The sequence below is a fragment of the Rousettus aegyptiacus genome, unplaced genomic scaffold, assembly GCF_014176215.1.
Source record: "Rousettus aegyptiacus isolate mRouAeg1 unplaced genomic scaffold, mRouAeg1.p scaffold_m13_p_4, whole genome shotgun sequence".
Classification (NCBI taxonomy): domain Eukaryota; kingdom Metazoa; phylum Chordata; class Mammalia; order Chiroptera; family Pteropodidae; genus Rousettus; species Rousettus aegyptiacus.
In genome coordinates this window covers 159,002,825-159,022,041 of record NW_023416307.1, presented here as the reverse complement: position 1 = coordinate 159,022,041, position 19,217 = coordinate 159,002,825, and positions in this window count along the sequence as shown.

Genomic DNA, 19,217 nt, shown 5'->3' with positions numbered 1-19,217 from the left:
CCTCTCAGCCCCTGCTGGTCCGGATTTGAGAAGCGGGCTGGCTGTTTGGAGCGGGAACGTGTCGTGTGTCTTCTGTGCTGGTGCAAACTGGAGAGAAGCAGAGAGAATTTGGGTTAGATTTTAGAGAGACAGTTGGTCAATGTGCTGCTTTTTAGAATTTAGCAATGCTATTTCTTAAGGGAAGAGAATATAGAAAAATATGCATATTAAACGGTTGTTGCTGGCATCTAAGTTACAGGTCCCCACCCCCCTCCGAAAATGGCTTCCATAGCAGTTTCCTGATACTAAGCTATGGCTTCGCGTCAGGGTTTGCGGACGGGGGGCAAGGGCACCGCGTGCACGGCCCGGCCACCCGACGTCACCTTGACCCCTTCAGGAGGAGGGACGCAGACGCATCCGGGAGACCTTAGCAGGTGCCCGGAAGTGGCAGCGATTTGGATCCAGACCTCTCGGCTGACGCTCTCCGAGTCGTGAAGCCGTTTGAGTCACCGTGCTGTCATTAGTGCTGTACCCACGCAGGGTCGCGGGGGCGCCCACCTGTGAGGTCCAGGTCCAGCCGAGAGGCGAAAACGATCACCATCCCGCAGGAGGAAGGCAGGAAGAAGCGTCCCCACCAAAATCGGTCCTGTTTTCGTTTTATGGAAAACTGTAAAATCACCCTGTCTCCCCACCCGGGTGGGAACGGGTCGTATTCCGTTCAAATATAAACCGGTTTAGCCTCTGAAATCCTTCAGACCTGCTCTTCTTTCAGTAGTTCATGGGATTGAGCGGAAGTAAGCTCCGTTACCTAGACGTCTGACTGAGCATGTATCAAGGTCAGCAAAACAGCGTTCGAGAGCGCGGAGTCCGGGGACACGGCGTGGACGCAAACCGCAGGTGCGCCGTCCCGCAGCGCGGTGGCCCTTCGCGCTTGCCGTGGCTCGGCTCCATTTGTTGCTATGACAACGTAGGTGCGGGCAGCTGTTTCGGGTAAGCCCTCGATGGGCGCGAGTTGCCTCTGATGCCCATCGGAAGTCCCTTAAACGCGATGTGGCCTGGGGACGTCCTCAAGGGCACGGCGCTGGATGGGAGGGTGAGCAGAAGCGGCGCTCTCCACGTCGTAGACAACGTCACTGACACTAAATTCAATCGTCTTTTCGCAACAGCTTTACAAGTACGTTGTCAGTCAAATCGGAGAAGGTATTGATCATTTACTGTTGACAGGGTCAGGAACTAATGCGATTTCCTAGGGAACTTCGCTGTCTCCCAAACATTTCTTGCACCAGGGAGCTCTTTGCTTTTAAACACCGAAGTAAACCAGGAGACCTAAATAATATTTTCTGGGCACATTTTCATGCTTGCTTCGTTTATAGAGTTTTTTTTTTATTTGTTTTATTTTAAATTACAGTATATAATCTACTCTATTAAACTGATCAGAGTTCAGTTGAAAATTCATTAGCTAAATTAAAGGAATTTACTGTTTTATGAACGATCACACTCAGAAACGGGGAGATAATTTTTAAATGGAAGTTGTAGGCTTTAATATAAATAATTGCTGGCTGCCAACATCCAGGTGCTTTCGGAAAGCGAAATTGAGAGAAAGCTGTGACGGCAATTCAGGCCTTTATTAGGTCGCAGGCTCTTGGTCATAATGAGTAATGCGGCCTTATATGAATCCCAGCGCCTTCTGATCGACTCGCTCTTTGTTGTCTGTAACTTACTTTAACATACTTTAGCGTGGGTGTGTGTGTGTGTGTCTGTGTCTGGACATAGTTACCCCAGTGAGAACCGGTCTCCGGTGGTCAGCTAGTCCTGAGAAGGCGCCCTGCAGAGTCGCGCCCGGAGTCGGCTACAGTAACCTGTGCGGTGTGCTCTGTCTCGTCATCCTGTAATCAGCGGTGAATTAGTGGCCCGTCACTGCTTGACCGTACCTCCAGCACAGGTGGGCCGTCTGCGATGGTGGGGCTTCCCCCGCCTGTGCAGGAGTGAGGTGCAGAGACCGAGAAGGACCGGAGATCTACACAGCCCCCTACGCCTGACTCGGGCATGCTGACCACGTGGTGCCCGTCACCCTGCCCTGGTCAGTGGGTGGCCCCCGCCAGGAGGCGGACGCTGAGAACAGGAGCCACTCAGTGCCCGCCTGGGGCACCTGGGCGAGCAGAGGGCCAGGACCCCACCGACCTCACGGGACCAGTGGGGTGGCTGTGTCTGTGGGTATTTGCTGGGGATATTTGAACATGGTCACCCTGAGGCCTGCTTCCTGACCTGGGGGTGGGGGGTGCGGGGACTGAGACCTTTCGAGCTCTCGTCCTGAGTCTGGCAGTTGGAAAATCTGGATTGTTCCAAGTCAGAAGCCAGCACTTACAGATTGCCCCCCATTGTTAGGCGGTCAGCAGCCCGCCACACGCTCCGGCCCGCGGCTGCCCGAGCCTGCGGCTCTCGGGGTTCAGGGGGTCCAAATTTCTGTAGTCAAATGCTCGCTTTGAGTCAAATTTGACATTTTAATTTGGGGAGAAGGGTTTATTTTTATTATGTGTTCTTTGAAGTGGGTTGGCTTAGTTCACAAATAATATCTTTGAGTTTTAATTTCTTCTTGATTTTATTTTAGATTTTAAGAGTTTTACTTTCTAAAAGATAGAACGTTTTAACATCAGCTTCGTTCCTCACTGAAATGTCATCTTTCCAAAGTATCTTAACTGATGCTTCCTTCGGCCGTTGTCTACTGTTATTTAGGAGTTTTCCTTTTGCCCTAAGCGGGGAGAGGGAGGAAGAAATTGAGGGTGAGGGCTGGAGGGAGAGGTTAGACAGTGAGAAACGTGTCTAGGTCAAGGTGATTTGGGGTCTTAGGGACGGTTTTAAATCTAGAGAGACACCGAAGACTAGACAGTAGGTTCCTCCCCGGACTCCCTGACCTCAGGTCTAAAGAGACTGCTTTTTGGACCCGTATGATGACGGTATTTCATATTTATCTTGTAACTTACAGGGCACGTTTCCCATGCGATGCTACTAGCTTCTCGTGTTCCTGTAAAGAGAACAATCAAAAGATCATCACCATTTCTAAATTCCATAGGAGGAAACAAAATTTCCACATGACTGACCTGCTGGGCCTTACAGGGCTGGACGGGTTCTGGCTCTGCCCTAGGGCGCCCGGTCCAGGGTGTGCGAGGCGGTGTTGAAGTGTGTTCAGGATCTCTGTGCTCAGTTGCTGTTGACCTGCCCATCGTTCCAGCTTTCTCTAGTCAGTAACGAAATAAATTATGATGCCTATTGCAATTCAGGATTGTATTTCGTTATCTGAGTGGACGCGAAGATTTTCCGGTTTAAGACCATTACTTCCATGTGAATTTTGTCTACATCATAGAGTTAGCTATTTTGAAATGGCTGTAAAGAATCCAGGAGGTCGAGTCATCTGCAAACACAAAATCATATTTACTCTTTGAGGTATTGCTCGTCGCAGCAACTGTCATCCGATGAGTGCGTGTTTGTGTAGCAGCAGGAAACAGAATGCTACGGATAAGAAATACGGTACTGTCCGGTGCCTTTACCTGTCAGAGCAAGCGGTGAAGTCCGGGGGTGTTCACGTAGTTAGACTGTCCTGCGTGCCTGCTGGCCTCCTGCTCTTTGCTAAGGTCGTGAAGAGTAAGGTAACGGAATGTCTAAACCGCAATTAATTGTGCTAATTCTATGTATCGCCCATAGAAGTAGTCTTCATTATAATATATCGAAATGTGGTTTTTGATTCTTTTAAGAAATTGTCATATCTAGTATTGCATTTCCAGAGGTTCTTAACCCTTTCCATGTGATTACGAGGTCTCTTAAAAGACGGATTACACAGAATGAGTACCCTGAACTCCACTGTTTAATTGAGACTTTTTGGTGGTTTCAAAATCACGGTGAAAACCTGAGTAATTTCCCAGCTTATGATTTCCCCACGTTTCCTGGCTGCATTGTAACGAGAAATAGAAAAGTGTATTATTTAAACATTTTAGGAGACAGTCGATACTCAGTGTCTAGTACCTCGGAGCATTCTGTTACGTATAGCAAATTCCTTCATCTCTCAGGCCCGGTTTCCTCATTTCTTCACGTTAGTTGGGGCTGAATCTCATTCATCTTTATAATTGGATTTTTTTTCTCTTTCCTTGGCAAGCACTCGTGGGAAAACGAGGGGGTTCTGGCTGCTAATGCAGGCCGTAGGAGGGCCAGCTCCGTGTCCCTGGCCTGGCGTCTGGCCCGGGGGAGGACAGCCGGCCCCGGGAATGGACACGGCTTTGCGCACCCGCTCCGCCGCTCGCCGTTTGCCTGACCCGGGCCAAGTATCTTAACCCCCTGGCGCGTCTACGTTCTCATCGGTAACGAAGGTGTAAATAGTAACACTCGCTTCGTGGACTGTGTCTGGGATACATGCTGTTTTGAAACACGAGGCACACGAGGGTCTGCGGACGCGTGTGTGGCGTAGACCGGAGTCTGCCCCGTGCGGGCTGCCACACCGTCCCCCCCGCCCCCCCCACCAGCGCGGGGCGCCCTGCGTCTGACGCAGCTCGTGTGCCGAGCCCGTCCTGGCCTCGCTGGGGGAGCTGCCGTCGTCTGGGACGGGAAGCCACTGCCGAGCAGGACTCGGGGTCGCCCGGACCCGTGGGCACGTGCCCACACGCACGGGGTCCCCCTCTGCCGGTCTGTGACCCCACGCGCCATTGCGGGAGGAGGCGTGGCTTGAAAACCTGTGGTTTTCACACTTATCTTCCTTTAAATCATCTATTTGAATATGAAGAATTTCGTTCAGACACAGTGAGTTTGCCGTCGATCTCAGGGGGCTCGTTGCCAGTGGACGGCGCTCCCCACTGCAGAGCAGCCCGGACCCCCGGTTCCTGACCAGGCCGGCTGCTGCACGGGCGGGCCTGGCTGCTTCCCCTCGGTGTCCCCACCCGCAGGACAGAGCCCGCGACAGCAGTCGCCCGCCCTCGGCTTGTGAGAAGATGAGGCAGGAAAAGCGCCCAACAAGGGGCCTGGGCCCCGTCCCAGCTGTCGGGGTTCGGGGGCCGTGGTGATGTCGCCAGTGATGGACTCGGCACAGTTGGTGGGTGGCTCCTGTCACGCCCCTGGACTTGAGAGAGGAAAGAGCCCCAAGGCGGTAGTTCCCAGATTCTCTCACAGGTTAGGAGAGATTGACGTCCTGGGAAGGAGATGTGGGCCCCAGGGTCTCGGGGACCACACAGTAGAGGGGCGTCCCCTGTCCGGCCTCCAGTGACCCGGACGTGTGAACTGAGTCTGGCTGTCTGAGCCGCGGAGACATGGGCCCCAGGGTCTCGGGGACCACACAGGAGAGGGTCGTCCCCCGTCCGGCCTCTGGTGACCCGGACGTGTGAACTGAGTCTGGCCGCCTGAGCCCACCCCGCGGGCCCGTTCTACTGTGAACTGTTGGACAGAAGGGAAGAGGCGTTTGAACTTCCCAGTGGTTGTTTTTCTAATTTTAAAGGGCAGGGAACTCGTCCTAAAATGTTCTGTACATTCTTCTCTACGATGATTTTCCAGAACCCGCAAGAACGAAAGCATGGCTGCCGTGTGCTGGCAGCTCGCACGGTAGAGCGACTGGCGACTAGCAGGGAAACAGGGATTGTCCACACTGCCCTTCACCGTTAGAGCACACATGAAATCCTTGTCCACACCCGTGGTCCCCTGCGGCCGCCGCCAGCCACACACACTTACGTTCACCTTCACGTCAATCGCATGTTTAAAAACTAGAAAGGAAGTTCCTCCAGGGCCCTCGCCACGTCCCAGGTGCACAGGGTCACGTGGGACCAGTGGGCGCCCTGCTGGGCAGCTCAGGTGGAGGTTGGGGCCGTCCCAGGAAGGCCTGCCAGTGGTGCCACTCAGGTCCCTCCGAGAAGTACCTGCAGCCAGGTGGCCCAGCGGCCGGCAGGGGGGACGCTGAGGGAATCGGTCTCACAAAGTGCAGAGTCGGGCTCGTGCGGACGATACGACGTCAGCCCGGACTCTCGATGGAATCTGGTCCGACCCAAGCATCCACCATGCAACGAAGAGTCTCAGTTCGTGCTGTAAGGAAGATCTAGAAGAGAAAGCACTTGCAGACTCCATGGGGGATAAAGAAACAGGCCAACGTGAAACTAACCGATGGCGGCCCGCCTGATTTCCTAGTCTATTTATAAGCCTCTTTGATGTGTTTGCAGCCCACAGAGTCACCGCAGGGGTTTTCGCGATCGATATCTATGTTTCCTTACACGTGGAGGGCAGCGGCCACTGTCCACAGCTGACGGGCGGGGAGAAGGCCACGGCGGCACCGCTGGTCCGTCCACGGAAGGTGCCACATCGCTGGGGCTCCACCGCTCACCGGGATGAACGCTGAGAAGACACACTTGAGTCTGCTTGGATTTTATTTTGGCAGGAAAACACCCGACGACGATTCCACGTGGCCCGGAGTGTAGCGTGCCGGTGGGGGTTCAGCGTCAGCGCATTGGGGTTGAGTCTACGTGGGCCGCTTGTTCATGACAGCGTCTCCAGCTCTGCAGGCGGCAGGCAGAGCGGCCCTCGGGCCTCGAGCCCCGCCGGGGGCAGCTGGCCGCAGTCCTCATGCTCGAGTGAGCTCTGCAGTTTGCTCGGGGAAGGCGCGGTCACGCGGGGCAGCCCCCTCCTCCTGAAAGCCCTACGGATAGCCGTTTTCAGCGCTGCGGACCCCGGGACGGGCAGAGCGCCGTGCCCAGGACCACGTCGTGTGTCCAGGAGACTCCGGAGTGGGCAGGACGCGTGCCCCTGCTTCCCGGGCCACCTGTCCCAGCATCCCGCACCTGCCCTGTGGCTGCCACTAGGTCCCTCCCACACCCAGAAGGAGGAGGAAGAGAGGACGTGGGCGAGCAGCATGAGGGACAAGAGCTCACGATTTGTGAGCTTCAAAAATAATTGGCAAAGTCGTGACTACAAGACACACGTGATGCCCCAGCTGGGCCCTGGAAACCAGGAAGCACAGCAGGCGAAAACTGAGGGACTGTGCAAAATCGTGGACTTTAGTCAATGATGCTGTGTTCATTCTGATCTGTTTATTAATTGTAACAAATGAACCACAATAGCGTATGATGCTAATAGAGAAAGCTGGGTGTAAGAAATCTTGGAATTCTCTGTGCTACTTTTGCAATGTTTATGTCAATCTAAGCTTTTCTAAAACAGTTCATTTTTGAAAAACAATTGATAGGGAGACATTCCCCCCCCCCAAGACCCGCCGGGTTCCCAGGGCCCTTGAGGCCGGGCTGCTCGGGGCTCACTTTCGGAGGAAAGGAAGTGGTCCCTGTCCCAGCACGTGACATTCTGTGGGGTGGCGCTCTAGATGAGCCTATTGGACTGTGGCCCGCGGGCTGAATCCAGCTGTCTCCTCTACTCTTTAGTAACTAAAGTATTATTGCAGCACAGCCAGGCTCGTAAATCTCCACGTGTGTCATTCCGTCCTGTTGACGTAGGCACCACGTGTCCAGACTCGGACCCGAGCGGCTTGCGTTTCCTGTCTGGAGGTCTCTGCCCAAGGACTCGGTGTTCTATGGAAAAATGACATGATTATCTCTTCAGGAGTTTGAGAAAGCTTGGGCTTAGCTGTCTCCTGGCTGGCTAGAGACCAGAAAAAAACTCATTCCATGATATTCCTCAAATGAGTATTATTAACTGTGTGTAAATACGCTAACTATTGGTTAACATTATATAGATTAGTGAACTTGAGAGTCATAATAACTCAGTTAAATCCAACTATGTGACCTTGAACTCATTATCTAATCGAAGTCTCAGTTTCTTCCTCTGTCAGATAAGGCTAATGCCACCTGCTTTACTCGCTCGACAGGTTTTAGAGAGGTCAAATAGTCCACGTATGTGAAAACGCAAAGTACTCTGTGAACGGAAAATGTGGCACACAGGAAAGAACTCTGTGCTAAATGCAGGACACTTCATTCCTGCACCTACATAGCATCAGCAGAACTTCCAGCAGCTTCGTCGTTTCATTAAAAAATAATCAATATGGATTTACTAAGCATCAGTCCAAGAATGCAGACTCGGTATCTGGCACGTACTAAAGAAATGTCTTGTTCGCTTTTCTGCCTTTCGGTTAAGTGTGTTGGTAGTTGATGGTGCAAAAGTCCACACGAGCGTCTCTAACTCTGCTCACATGGCGTGACCAGATAACGTCATGCCTCGAGGAGAGGCCTGTGGGCGCCGCCGGCTTCGCCCCGTGACACGTTCTCCCGTCAGGGTCCACGCACCCCCGCTCCTCGGGCACTGGTGAAACCACTGGCAGACTTTTGCCGAGGGGCTTCCTGATTGGGTGTGTTTGTCAGAGCTATAGTCTCTGTCATGAAATCATTCTTTATTCAGACTTCAGGCCGATGGAGGTTTCTTACTGCCCAGATTTTTTTTAATGAGCTTTAGATGACAGAACAGACGGTGTCTGAATCTGTGGTGCCCTATGTGGTGACATGTTTTGGAGTGAATCGTCTTTTCTAAATTTTCTCTTTAAACAGCAGTCTTAGTTTCTCATTTTTTTTTAATTCAAGTTGTGTCAAGAGTAATGTGAAATAAACACGAATTTTTCAAATTGCTCAGAATCTGACATGATAGCTTTAGACTTGATATATTTGGTCTCATAGACTTAAGGTTACGGACACCTGATAATCTTCATTCAATGCAAGATGTTTTCCTTCAACCACTACGATATAAGCAAACAACTTCCTAGCACGTTTTGGTCAGCAGTTTCAGAGCCCCGGATTCTGGAGATCAGTCACGAATGGAAAGTGACTCTGGGTGTCAAGTCTGGGGTGGCCGCCGAAGGCTGCGTATTAAACTAATGATCACCGTATTGGCTGTATCATTGCAGACTGTAATTAAGGGTTCACAGCAAAGAAATATAACCACATGAGCATATGTAATAAAGAAGCCTGAACAATAAATAATAAAGGGTCACAGAAGACTTCTTTAAGCAAAAGCATCTAATCTGAGTTCTGGATGCTGACTATTAATAAACTTGGTTATTAACTTCCAGAAAGGTAAAACACGGGTATCAAATTAAAAACTTTCAGAAATCTTTAAACAGCAGATTACATGCTATAGAAGAAATTGCTTTGAATTACAGGATAGATCAGAAGATCGATATGGATCAAAGGGAGAATATGAAATAGAAAATATGACAAAAACAAGCATAATAGAATAAGTAGAAGTCCCAGGTAGACAATAGAGAATGAAGAAGAAAACACTTGAAGAGATGCTTGCGAATTTTCTAGAAGACTCAGGGAACGAGCACTTACTGGAGGACACCAAAGCCAGAGTGAACCCAGGGCAGGTCAGTCACGTGACCGAGCGGAAGCCGGAAGCCGGAGAACGCGGAGGACGCGGCGCCGCCTTGGCTTCCGGCGGGGCGCGCGCGGTGGGCCGAGGGGCGGTTCGCTGCGGCGGGGGCGGCGGGCGCGGGGCCCGGGGGTCGGACGTGAACGCGCGCAGCTGTCCGTCCTGGGCGCCAGTCGGGGAGGAGCCCGGTAAGTCGAGTAGACACGCGTGGGCCTGAAGCCAGAGGCCCGGGCCGGACACGTTCCTCCTCACGGGAGCAGATGTTGCGTGAAGCTCTTCGTCTGGGTCCCGCTGCCTCGAGGCCAAGCCCAGAACTTTCTAGAGCTGCGTATAATGATTGATAGACGGAAACACCTCTGCAGGGAAACACGAAGAGCCACGGGCAGGTGGTCCCGCGACGCCGGCGCGGGACTCCGAGAGGCTGCCCCGCGCCCTCCCGCGTTTGCGGCGCCCGCGGCCGGCGCGGCCCCCCGCTCCGCCCCCAGCGCTGCGTGCCCACGGGGGCCCGAGCCCCACTCTGCGAGCACGGGGGGCCCCGGCATCCTCCAGAAACTGTGGGTGCTGCGTACGTTCGCTTTATTCCTCCAGGGGTCTTACAGACTGTGAGGCGCTGTGCCGGGGGTCTGCAGACTTTTTCTGTGAAAGACCCGACAGTAACTATTCTAGGCGCAGGGCTCCCCGGTCTCTGCCGCGGATGCTCAGCCCGGTGGTGGTGGTGGCGGGCATGCGGCCGATGGCACGTGACCGCCGGGGGCGGCGGCTACGACCCGAGAGGCCCACGGCGCAGGGCCCAGCGCCTGCCGTCGTCGGCCTCCCCGCCGTGAGTAAGCGACGCTTGCGTGCGAGGTGTCTGTTTGTTTTTTTTTAATTTCCATATTTTTACTTGGTCAGAAGAATGCTTTGATTAGAACCAGAAGAAGATAGACAATTAGATGCCAACAATGTGATAGGAAAAGATGGATTTAATTAGAAAAATAATTGCCAGCTACATAAAGAGTAAAGAGAGAACATAAACGGCAATTTTTCGAGTCAGGAGGAAGGCTTGTGTGTGCCAGAAGAGAAATGACACAAAAAATCAGTCTGATAAGAGGAGAGACGCTACGAGAGAATTCACGGCCGTGTAATAAAACGGAAGTGCCATTCTTTTTAGAAATATCAGGACATTCACACGAATACTCGTGGACGTTTCTATGGAGGAAGAAGAATAATAGCAAAGGAGATGTTCCCCTGAACACAAGTGCATGTGCGTGCATACACAGGTGCACACACACAGGTGCACACGCAGGTGCATACACAGGTACACACAGGTACACACACAGGTGCACACACAGTAGACACACATAGTACACACACGGGTATGCACACAGGCACATACAGGTACATACACACACAGGTACACATACCACACAGGTGCACACACGGGTACACACACGAGTACACACAGGCGCACACACAGTACACACACGGGTACACAAAGGCACTCATACATACACATACCTATGGCTTGGAGGAATATAAAGTTTAAGAAATCTCTGTAGGACAATATATTTAAAACCAAAATAGAAATGGATATATTAATATTTAAAAATTTTAAAAAATAGATGTAAGGAAAGGCTAACATATTAACATATCTCGTTTTGTCTGTGCGCTGCAACTAGCATAATTACCAATTTTTAAAAACAAACTGACTCCCAGGAAGGAGGAGGGGGCACCCGCTTCCCTGTTCCTCCTGCTGTGTACAGTCGCCACCCTGACGATCATGCATAAAGCGAGTAAGGGGACTCTCACGGGGAGAGAGGACAAAGGCGGGCGTGGGGCCTCAGCCCCCCAAGACAGCACGGGAGCGGGTTCCCTGGGTTTTCCTTTTGTGTCGTGTTGCCCAGACGTCTTCAGGCTGTGGAAGCTCGCACCTCGAAATGACAAGAAGTGCAGAAAAAGTAAATTAAAAAATCAAATTGCTTCAAAACCCCAAGGACTCTGAAAGGGGCAATCTAGCAAGACATGGAAAACTCTTAAACAGTATCTGCTCTGCCCTGGCCAAGCACCTCAGGAAAAACTATGGCTTCATGCATACCCACGCCAGCACAGGCGGGGAGGGGCGTCTGTCCTCACGGGGCTGTAGTATGGCCCCAGCCCCGCCCCCCACCCCACTGCCAGCAGCCTCGGCCATGTCACAGGCTGAGGGGAGAGCCCGATCCACCCCCACCAGGTGGGAGGGGGCCCGCTGCTCCCCAGCCATCACGGTATCATTAGAGACCACATGGGGAGCCTAGACGTCCACCTTGACCCCAAAACAATGGGGTGCTCTGCTCCCTAGCCTGCGTGGTGTCAGAAGAGGCCCTTTGCCCAGTCTGTGTGGGGGTCACCTCCCTGCGGCTCCAGGGGACGCCACATGGGAAACATGGACCCGGCACTCCTGTGCCCCCAGCCAGAGACATGCCAGCGGGAGCCCGGAGGAGAGCTGCGCCCCACCCCCGCCCAACAGTGAGGATGCGGCTAGGCCCCCAGGTGTCAGAGACCGGGGGGGGGGGGACCTCAACTTTGCCTTCTCTTGGCTGAAATAAGGACAGGCCACTCTTCCTCCTGCTGAGACAGTGTCAGAGGAAACCCACCAAGACAGGAGGTTTCAGAACATCCTGTCTCGTAGCCCAATTAAGATACGTCAGGGCTTCAGCTGAATATCACCCAACACACCAAGAACCAGAATGATTTCAACTGAATGAAGAAAGACAATCAATAGATGTCAATACCTAGACGGCAGAGCAGTTGGAATTGCCTGACAGATCTAAGGAAACCATAATGAAAGCGCCCCATGGATCAATTACGATCTCACTTAAATGAAAAAAAAACAAAGGTGGAGGTCTCGGTAAAGAAGTAGAAGCTCGAAAGAACCGCGTGGAGGCCTTTGAACTATAAAGTCCGAGAACTGAAACGAAAACTCAGTAGGTGGGTTCAACAGCGGGATGGAAAGAACAAAGCAAATAATCAATGAACTGAAAGACGTCAGCCCAGCAAAACAAAACGGGCTGCGGAAAATGAACAGAGCCTAGGAGTGGGGGAGGGGCAGGGGGAGCCAAACACAGAACCTTATGCGCTTCACGATTCCAGACACTCTTAAGATGATGAAGTCATGGAAAGGAAGAAAATTGGGGGTCCCAGGTGGCTGGAGAGAGGAGGCAAGTAGGTAAGATGGGGACAGTGGAGAGCCTCGTGGTGCTGGGAATGGACCTGGCTGCCAAACGTCTACATCCTGGTAATGACGATGGACTCTGGGCTGGTCACACGTGAGCGCTGAGGGAAACGGAGTGGGCGGTGAGCAGGCTCTGTCAGACATTTCTAACACCAACTACGCGTGAAACTACCACTATCTCAAAGTAAAAAAAAAAGTAATAAAAAAGAATCGACCTCAAAGTGTTATACCGTTTTAATACAATCTCTACAGAATTCCCATGGCATTTTTTGCAGAATAGGAAAATTTGTCCTAAAATGCATATGGAATTTCAAAAGAACCAGAATAGTCAAAACGAACTTTATAAAAAAAAAAAAGGACACAGATGGAGGACTTAACATTTACTGATTTTAAAACCTACTGTAAAGCTACACAATTCAAAATAGTGTGTCACTGTTATAAGGGTAGAAATACAGACCAGTGGAATGAATTGGGAGCCCAAAAGTAAATCTTCACATCTATGGCCAACTGATTTTTGGAAGGATGCCAAGAGCACTTGCGGGGGACAGAACCATCTTTTTAACAAATATTGCTGGTGAAAATGGAAATCCACATGCAAAAGAATGAAATCGAATCCTTACCCTACACTATATACAAAAATTAATTCAAAATGGATCAAAGGTCTCAACTGAAGTAAGAGCAAAAACTTTAAAACTCTTAGAAGAAAATATAACGATAGAATTTGATGGTGGGTTCTTAAATATAACACCACAAGCACAAGCAGGAAAAGACAAAAATTGATAAATTGGACTTCATTAAAATTAAAAACTTGGTGTATCAAAGGACACTATCAAGAGAGAAAATAATCCACAAAATTGAGACTGTATTTGCAAATCAAATACCCGAGGAGGAATTAATACCCAGAATATATGAAGAACTATTGCAGTTCAACAAGAATGAAAGGCCATTAGTTCAATTTTAAAATAAAAGGACTCAGATAAGCAGATCTCCAATGAAGACATGCAAATGGCCAGTAAACAAATGAAAAGATGCTCAACATCATTAGTTATTACTAAAGTGCAAATCGAAACCACGATGGGATACCACTTGGTACACCTCAGACCCGTTAGAGCGACTGTTATCCACCCCACACCGCCCAGTCCTCCTTTGCCCTGCAAGAAGCAGGTGTGAACAAGTGAGATATAACAGACCAGAAACCCTCTACACATTTGGCAGAAAGGTAAAACAGTGCAGTCTCCATGGAAAACAGTTTGGCAATTCTTCAAAACGTGAACACAGAATTACCGTAAAACCCAGCAATTCTGCTCCCTGATGTAGCCCCAAAGGACCTGAAAACAAGGGCCCACACAGGCTTGTCCGCCCGTGTTCACCTCAGCACGGTTCCCAACGGTCCAGAGGTGGGCACTCCGCCGGAGCCGTCAGCAAACAGAGCGACACGTCCCTGCCACAGGACGTCAGCCGCAAAGAGACGGGGCTCCGACACTTGATTCGGTGTGGACGCACCTGGAAAGCATCACGCTAGCTAAAATCAGCCAAGCACAGAAGGGAAACGCGGTACAGCTCCCGTCCGTGAAAACCTGGCGGAGGCAGACCCGCAGACCGGAGCCGGCGCGGGACGGAGGGCGCCGCGCTCGGGGGCCGCAGGGCTCTCGCTTGCAGCTGCTGGAGGTTTGGGGAAGGGACGGTGGCCACAAGTGCACAACACTGTGAATGTGATTAACGCCACGGCGCCGTGTGCCTAAAAACGGTTAGAAGAGCGGATCTCGTCTATGTTTACCAGAGTAAAAAATAAATGTAAATAGAAAAAGAAACAAACAAAAAAAGATTGTCATGTTCATTATAACTATTCGGTGGCTTCTTGGTGCTGTTGCAGTAATGCCAACTTATGAGAGGAAACTTGGCAGAGCTTAATAAACTCCCCGAAGCAAACGCAAAGAGAGGCCCCGCATGGCCGGCCCCGGTTTCCACCCCCCCCCCCCGACCTGCCCCCCCACCCATCCTGCCCGCAGCACCGGCCGGGGACACCGACCAACCGGCTCCCAGTGCCCCCTGTGCTGGGGCCCCTGCCCTGCTGCCCCGCCCGGGAAGGACTGCGCCCCCGGGTCCTCTTCACCGTCTGCGCCTCTGCTAGGACTCCCTTCCGTTCACGGAGGGCTCGGACACTTGACACCAAGCACGAGGCCAACCCAGACGGCGATCCTTATTCAGTCGCTTTGTGAGCTTCGTTAGCAATATTCGTCACAGTTACAATGTTTCACATACGTCGTGAGTGATCGCGTAAGGAACATTTGTCTTTCGTAAACTATAAGACGCAGGAGGGCGAAACCCAAGCCAGGCTGTGTTCATCAGCAAGTCCCCAAATGGCACGTGGGGGCGTGTCGCTGGCGACAAACGTCACTGGGTGAACGATCTAGTTCCTGTTGTTGTGCTCGTACCGCAGTCTCCGTGAGAAAGCGCGTCGGACCCCAGAGTCCGAGAAGTCGGACGAGCTCTGGGACGTGTGAGCAGATGGCCCCGGGCTCACGCAGGCGGCAGAGCCGGCGCCCACCCTCCCGGCGCCCGCTGCCCAGCGCGGGTGCCGTTCTGCCTCGCAGGTCGCACTGTGCGGTGTCTCCGGTGCGTGCCGCACGTTCTCCACCAATTGTCACTTTGGTGCTGTGTCCCTGAGCAAAAGAGGTTTCCTCACATCGCGCCGGGTAAAATTTGTGCAGAAACAGACCTGATCCTGGACCTAAAACTGGAGTTAGCGCCCTGACGTCATTCTCGGCACCAAGAGGGCCGAGGCCGCACCTGCGCGCATGTCACGTGGGTTCTCGCCGCGTCCCCTCCGGACCCGGCAGACACAGATGCCGAGGAAGTGCCCGGTGACATGTCGAGGGCAGCGATGGGGCCCCGCACGCCAGAGCCAGCGGCTTCCTCTCGGTGAAAACGGTGGGACACCGGACTGGAGGGAGGGGGGGAAGAGAGAGGAGAAGGGAGAGAGGGAGATGGATGAGAGGAGAGCCGAAGCCACCTGAGCAATCCTAGTCCTTCCACGTCCCACGTCACAAACACCATAGGATCACTCTTCCCTGTGTACAAGGGCGTGAGTATGAGAGTCTTTCTTATTTATCACACGTGGCCTCAAGATCATGACATCTCTAGGAATTACTTTTCCCAACTTAACTCAGGGAAAGGTATGTTCCCCCTCCCCAAGTTCCTTCATCGGCCTGCTGGAAAAAGCCTCTAGTGTTTGTCCTTCTGAAACAGGAGTTCTCTGTTAGGCAGCCTGTGGATGAGACTCAAGCCCCGTAAGACACACCCAAGTCAGCCGCAGCCGATTCACAGCCGCACGTAAGTCTCGTAGCTTCCTCTTCGAATCTCGTCTAGTTGTACCTAGTCCCGCATCAGCAGGCTTCCCGAGCCTCTGCCCGGGCAAGATTTTATCCTAAGTCTATCGAAATGGGCGGTGAGAGTGGTTTTCCTTCCTCAACCCTTCGAGGTATTTTAATCTTTTCCCCTTTTTAAGAAATGACATTTTGCTTCGTTCTTCTATGATATTTGTCAAAATGATGCCTATTGGACAAGCTTGACAATCGCAGGGGCTGAGAACGTAGCCGAGCGCTCAGTCAACACCCCTCGTGATATATCGATCGGTTGTGGTTTTCCTCATTCAGCACCTAACTGCTGCCTTTCCCATCCGGATTTCCTGAAACTATAAAACGTTAAAATCACCGTGTCTCTGGAAGAAGCGATTGCATCTAAGTACGACTTATTGCGAAAGTCCAATAATGTTACTGGGCTTCTGTTTTACTGTGTAAAAAATTTTAATAACTAATGGACTTTTATGTTTTTGATAAATATAGAATGAATTCTAGCGTAGCATGAATGGACTCACCGTGGTCTCGAATGGGGGAAAGTGAATTGAGGAAGATTACGTAATTTAGAAAACTGGTTATAATCCGATTTCTAGATGATAATGTTTAATCTTATAATCTTTCTTTCATTTATTGATTAGATTTGTTGCTATTGTGGGATATTGGGACTGTGACAGGAATTCAGTAAACAATCCAGCAGTTATAGAGAATTCTTCATTTCTCCGCAGTAAATATTAGAGTTACATAAACAAGACAAAAAAAACACAGAACACACATGACCATGTTACTCACTTCGTCAGGCCAGTGAATAAGGACTCCAGAACGGAGTTTCCGGAGGTGCAATGGTTATACGTCTAAATGCCCCAAAACCATGAGTTTTATTATGTAGCAGATGGATTCCATTATTTTTTTTAAATTGCAGATAAATTTGTTTTGTTTCTCCCAGTGGAGATTTTTGAGTACTTAATTAGAGGCCTCATCGCCCCATCATTAAATTCAAAGAAGCATATCTAATGTGAACACCTAAATGCAATGCCACTCATTAGTCTTTAATGAAGAGAAACTTATTCTTTCTCTAAAGAACAGCTGTAAAAATAGTATCTGTCACCTACGGAATCACACGTTCCCGGGATCGTTAACGTGCGCCTAACGGCTTTGAACTGTGCCTTCACCGCAGTTATTGTGCGTGTTCCCAACTCTTCGGAGTCCTCCGTCCTGCGTCGGAGGTTAATTGAGGTCAGGAAGCCTGGAATCCTCACGTGCCCCAGGCCGCCAGGCGGGAGCTGAGCCGAGCTCCAGCGTCCCGGGGGCGGAGTTGGCTGGAGCCGCGGGGCTTTCTGTGCCGCACGCCGTCTCGCGGGTCCTGCACCTTCAGGGTCTCCATGACGCCGACGCCTTCGCCCTCACCTCCGTCCATAGACAGTTAAAGTGCATCGGGAGCTCTTTCCCTGGGGTCTGGTCAACACGATCTTAACGCCTGTGCCGTTAGCCGACTGCGCAGGACGGGTGTGGAGCATGGTGGGGTGGCCTGCCGAGGGTTCACTGGGTCCCACCGCCGTCGTCATAGCCACCGCTGCCGCCGTCACAGTCACCACGGGCACCGCCATGCTGTTACACGCTGCGTCCTCTCACTCTGTGCATGTGAGCGCTGGGCCACGCTCACCCTCTAAACCTGTTTCATTTTCTTTGTAAGGACAAAATGCTAATTGTTTCTGCTGATGCTCAGCAAAACATCTTAGACAATTTTCTTGAAAGGCAATCAACGACTTGTCCTATCCAAGTATCCTCACGTCTGGTTTTGGTAAACCGAGCATCTACTTTTTTATGTACGTGCATACAGTTTTGTTATGTTTTCAAGTATCTTACTACCTTGCTAAAACACAGTTCATCATAAAGCAAATTCAGCATTAATCGCCTCCTTAAAGTGCATCAAAGATGCTTTAACTACAGAAGCGACTAAAACATTTCCTCGTACGCGTTTACACACACGCCGGATCCATGGCGTAACTCCAAGAACAGCAGAATGGCATCACCCTGCTTGCTTTCCCTTCGCGAGTCTGTATTTAGTCTCTCTCATGACAGACATAGGTCTGTGCTGTCGGGGTGCAGGAGCACGGAGCCTCGCATTTGCGTATATAAATACGTGTGTTTCCCAAGTATGATCGTGTATGTTTTCCTATGCTGGGAAAATGTTCCGTATCCTCCAAATACTTCATGCATTTTTCTTACCAAGGGAATCAGGACTACAGGCATGGAAGCGTGTGTGGCACTCCCGGACGCCGCCCACATCCAGCAGAGGGCCAGCTCGCGCCCCGCATGGGTCTGCGGCCTGCGGGCCCCACCGCACTCCAGGACGGGGCAGAGGGCCAGCTCGCGCGCTGCGTGGGTCTGCGGCCTGCAGGCCCCACCGCTCTCCAGGACGGGGCAGAGGGCTGCCCCGCGCACGTGCCGTTGGTGAGGCTGAATGCAAGGCGTAGCGCGAAGCCCCTTCATTGGTAAAGTAACTCCAGTGTTTACATTTTTCTTAAAGCCATTTTGACACGTGATTTTCACAAAAGTGCATTTTATAGCCACTCTATTTAAATTAATTTATTAAATATTTTGAAATAGAGTCTCTGTGCAAGGCTAACCATCCGGAAACCTTCCCCCAGCGCCTCCTCTGCTCCCCGCCCCCTCCCCAGCCCCCACCTCTCCACATCAGGCAGCCTGCACCTGCAGAGCGCACCCCTCTCCCTGAAGGCTCTGCTAGCGACCGGCTTTCCCCGCTCACCTCCCGCCTCCGCCCGGCGCTTCTCGTTCTCTCTCTCTCTCTCTCTTCCCCCCTCTCTCCCTCCCCCTCCCCTCCCCCTCCCCTCCCCTCCTCCCTCTCTGTCTCCCCATCCCCTCCCCCTCTGTCCCCCCCCCACTTCCCCACCGCATGCTGTTCTCATTTCTACCGCAGCAGTGCCGCCCTTTGTCGCTTTTATCTGTTTACGAGGCGACCTCTGTGAAAGCCAGGTGGCCTCATGTGCTGCCTCAGATGCAGTTGTAGTCAAGCCGTAATCCCGCACATAAAAGGTAATTAAATCACTTTTCTATTCAGCCCGCTGGGGGGGATGGGAAAAGGAACCTTGCGTTCCTGAGCCACCGGACAGTGCGAAAGTCCGTTGCTCCGACCTTTTGCAAGACTGAGAGTCTCGATGCAGGATCGACAGTGTCACGGAATTGTTTCGGTCAAAGCCCAGGCGGACGCCGTCCTGGGTGGCTGGAGGTGCCGAGCATGTGGCCGCAGTGGCCAGCGGCTGCGGGCCCGGAAGGTGGTCAACGAGGAGAGCGCAGGGCGTTCGTACAGTTCGGAGATCGGAATCTGTCACTTTCGGTCAATA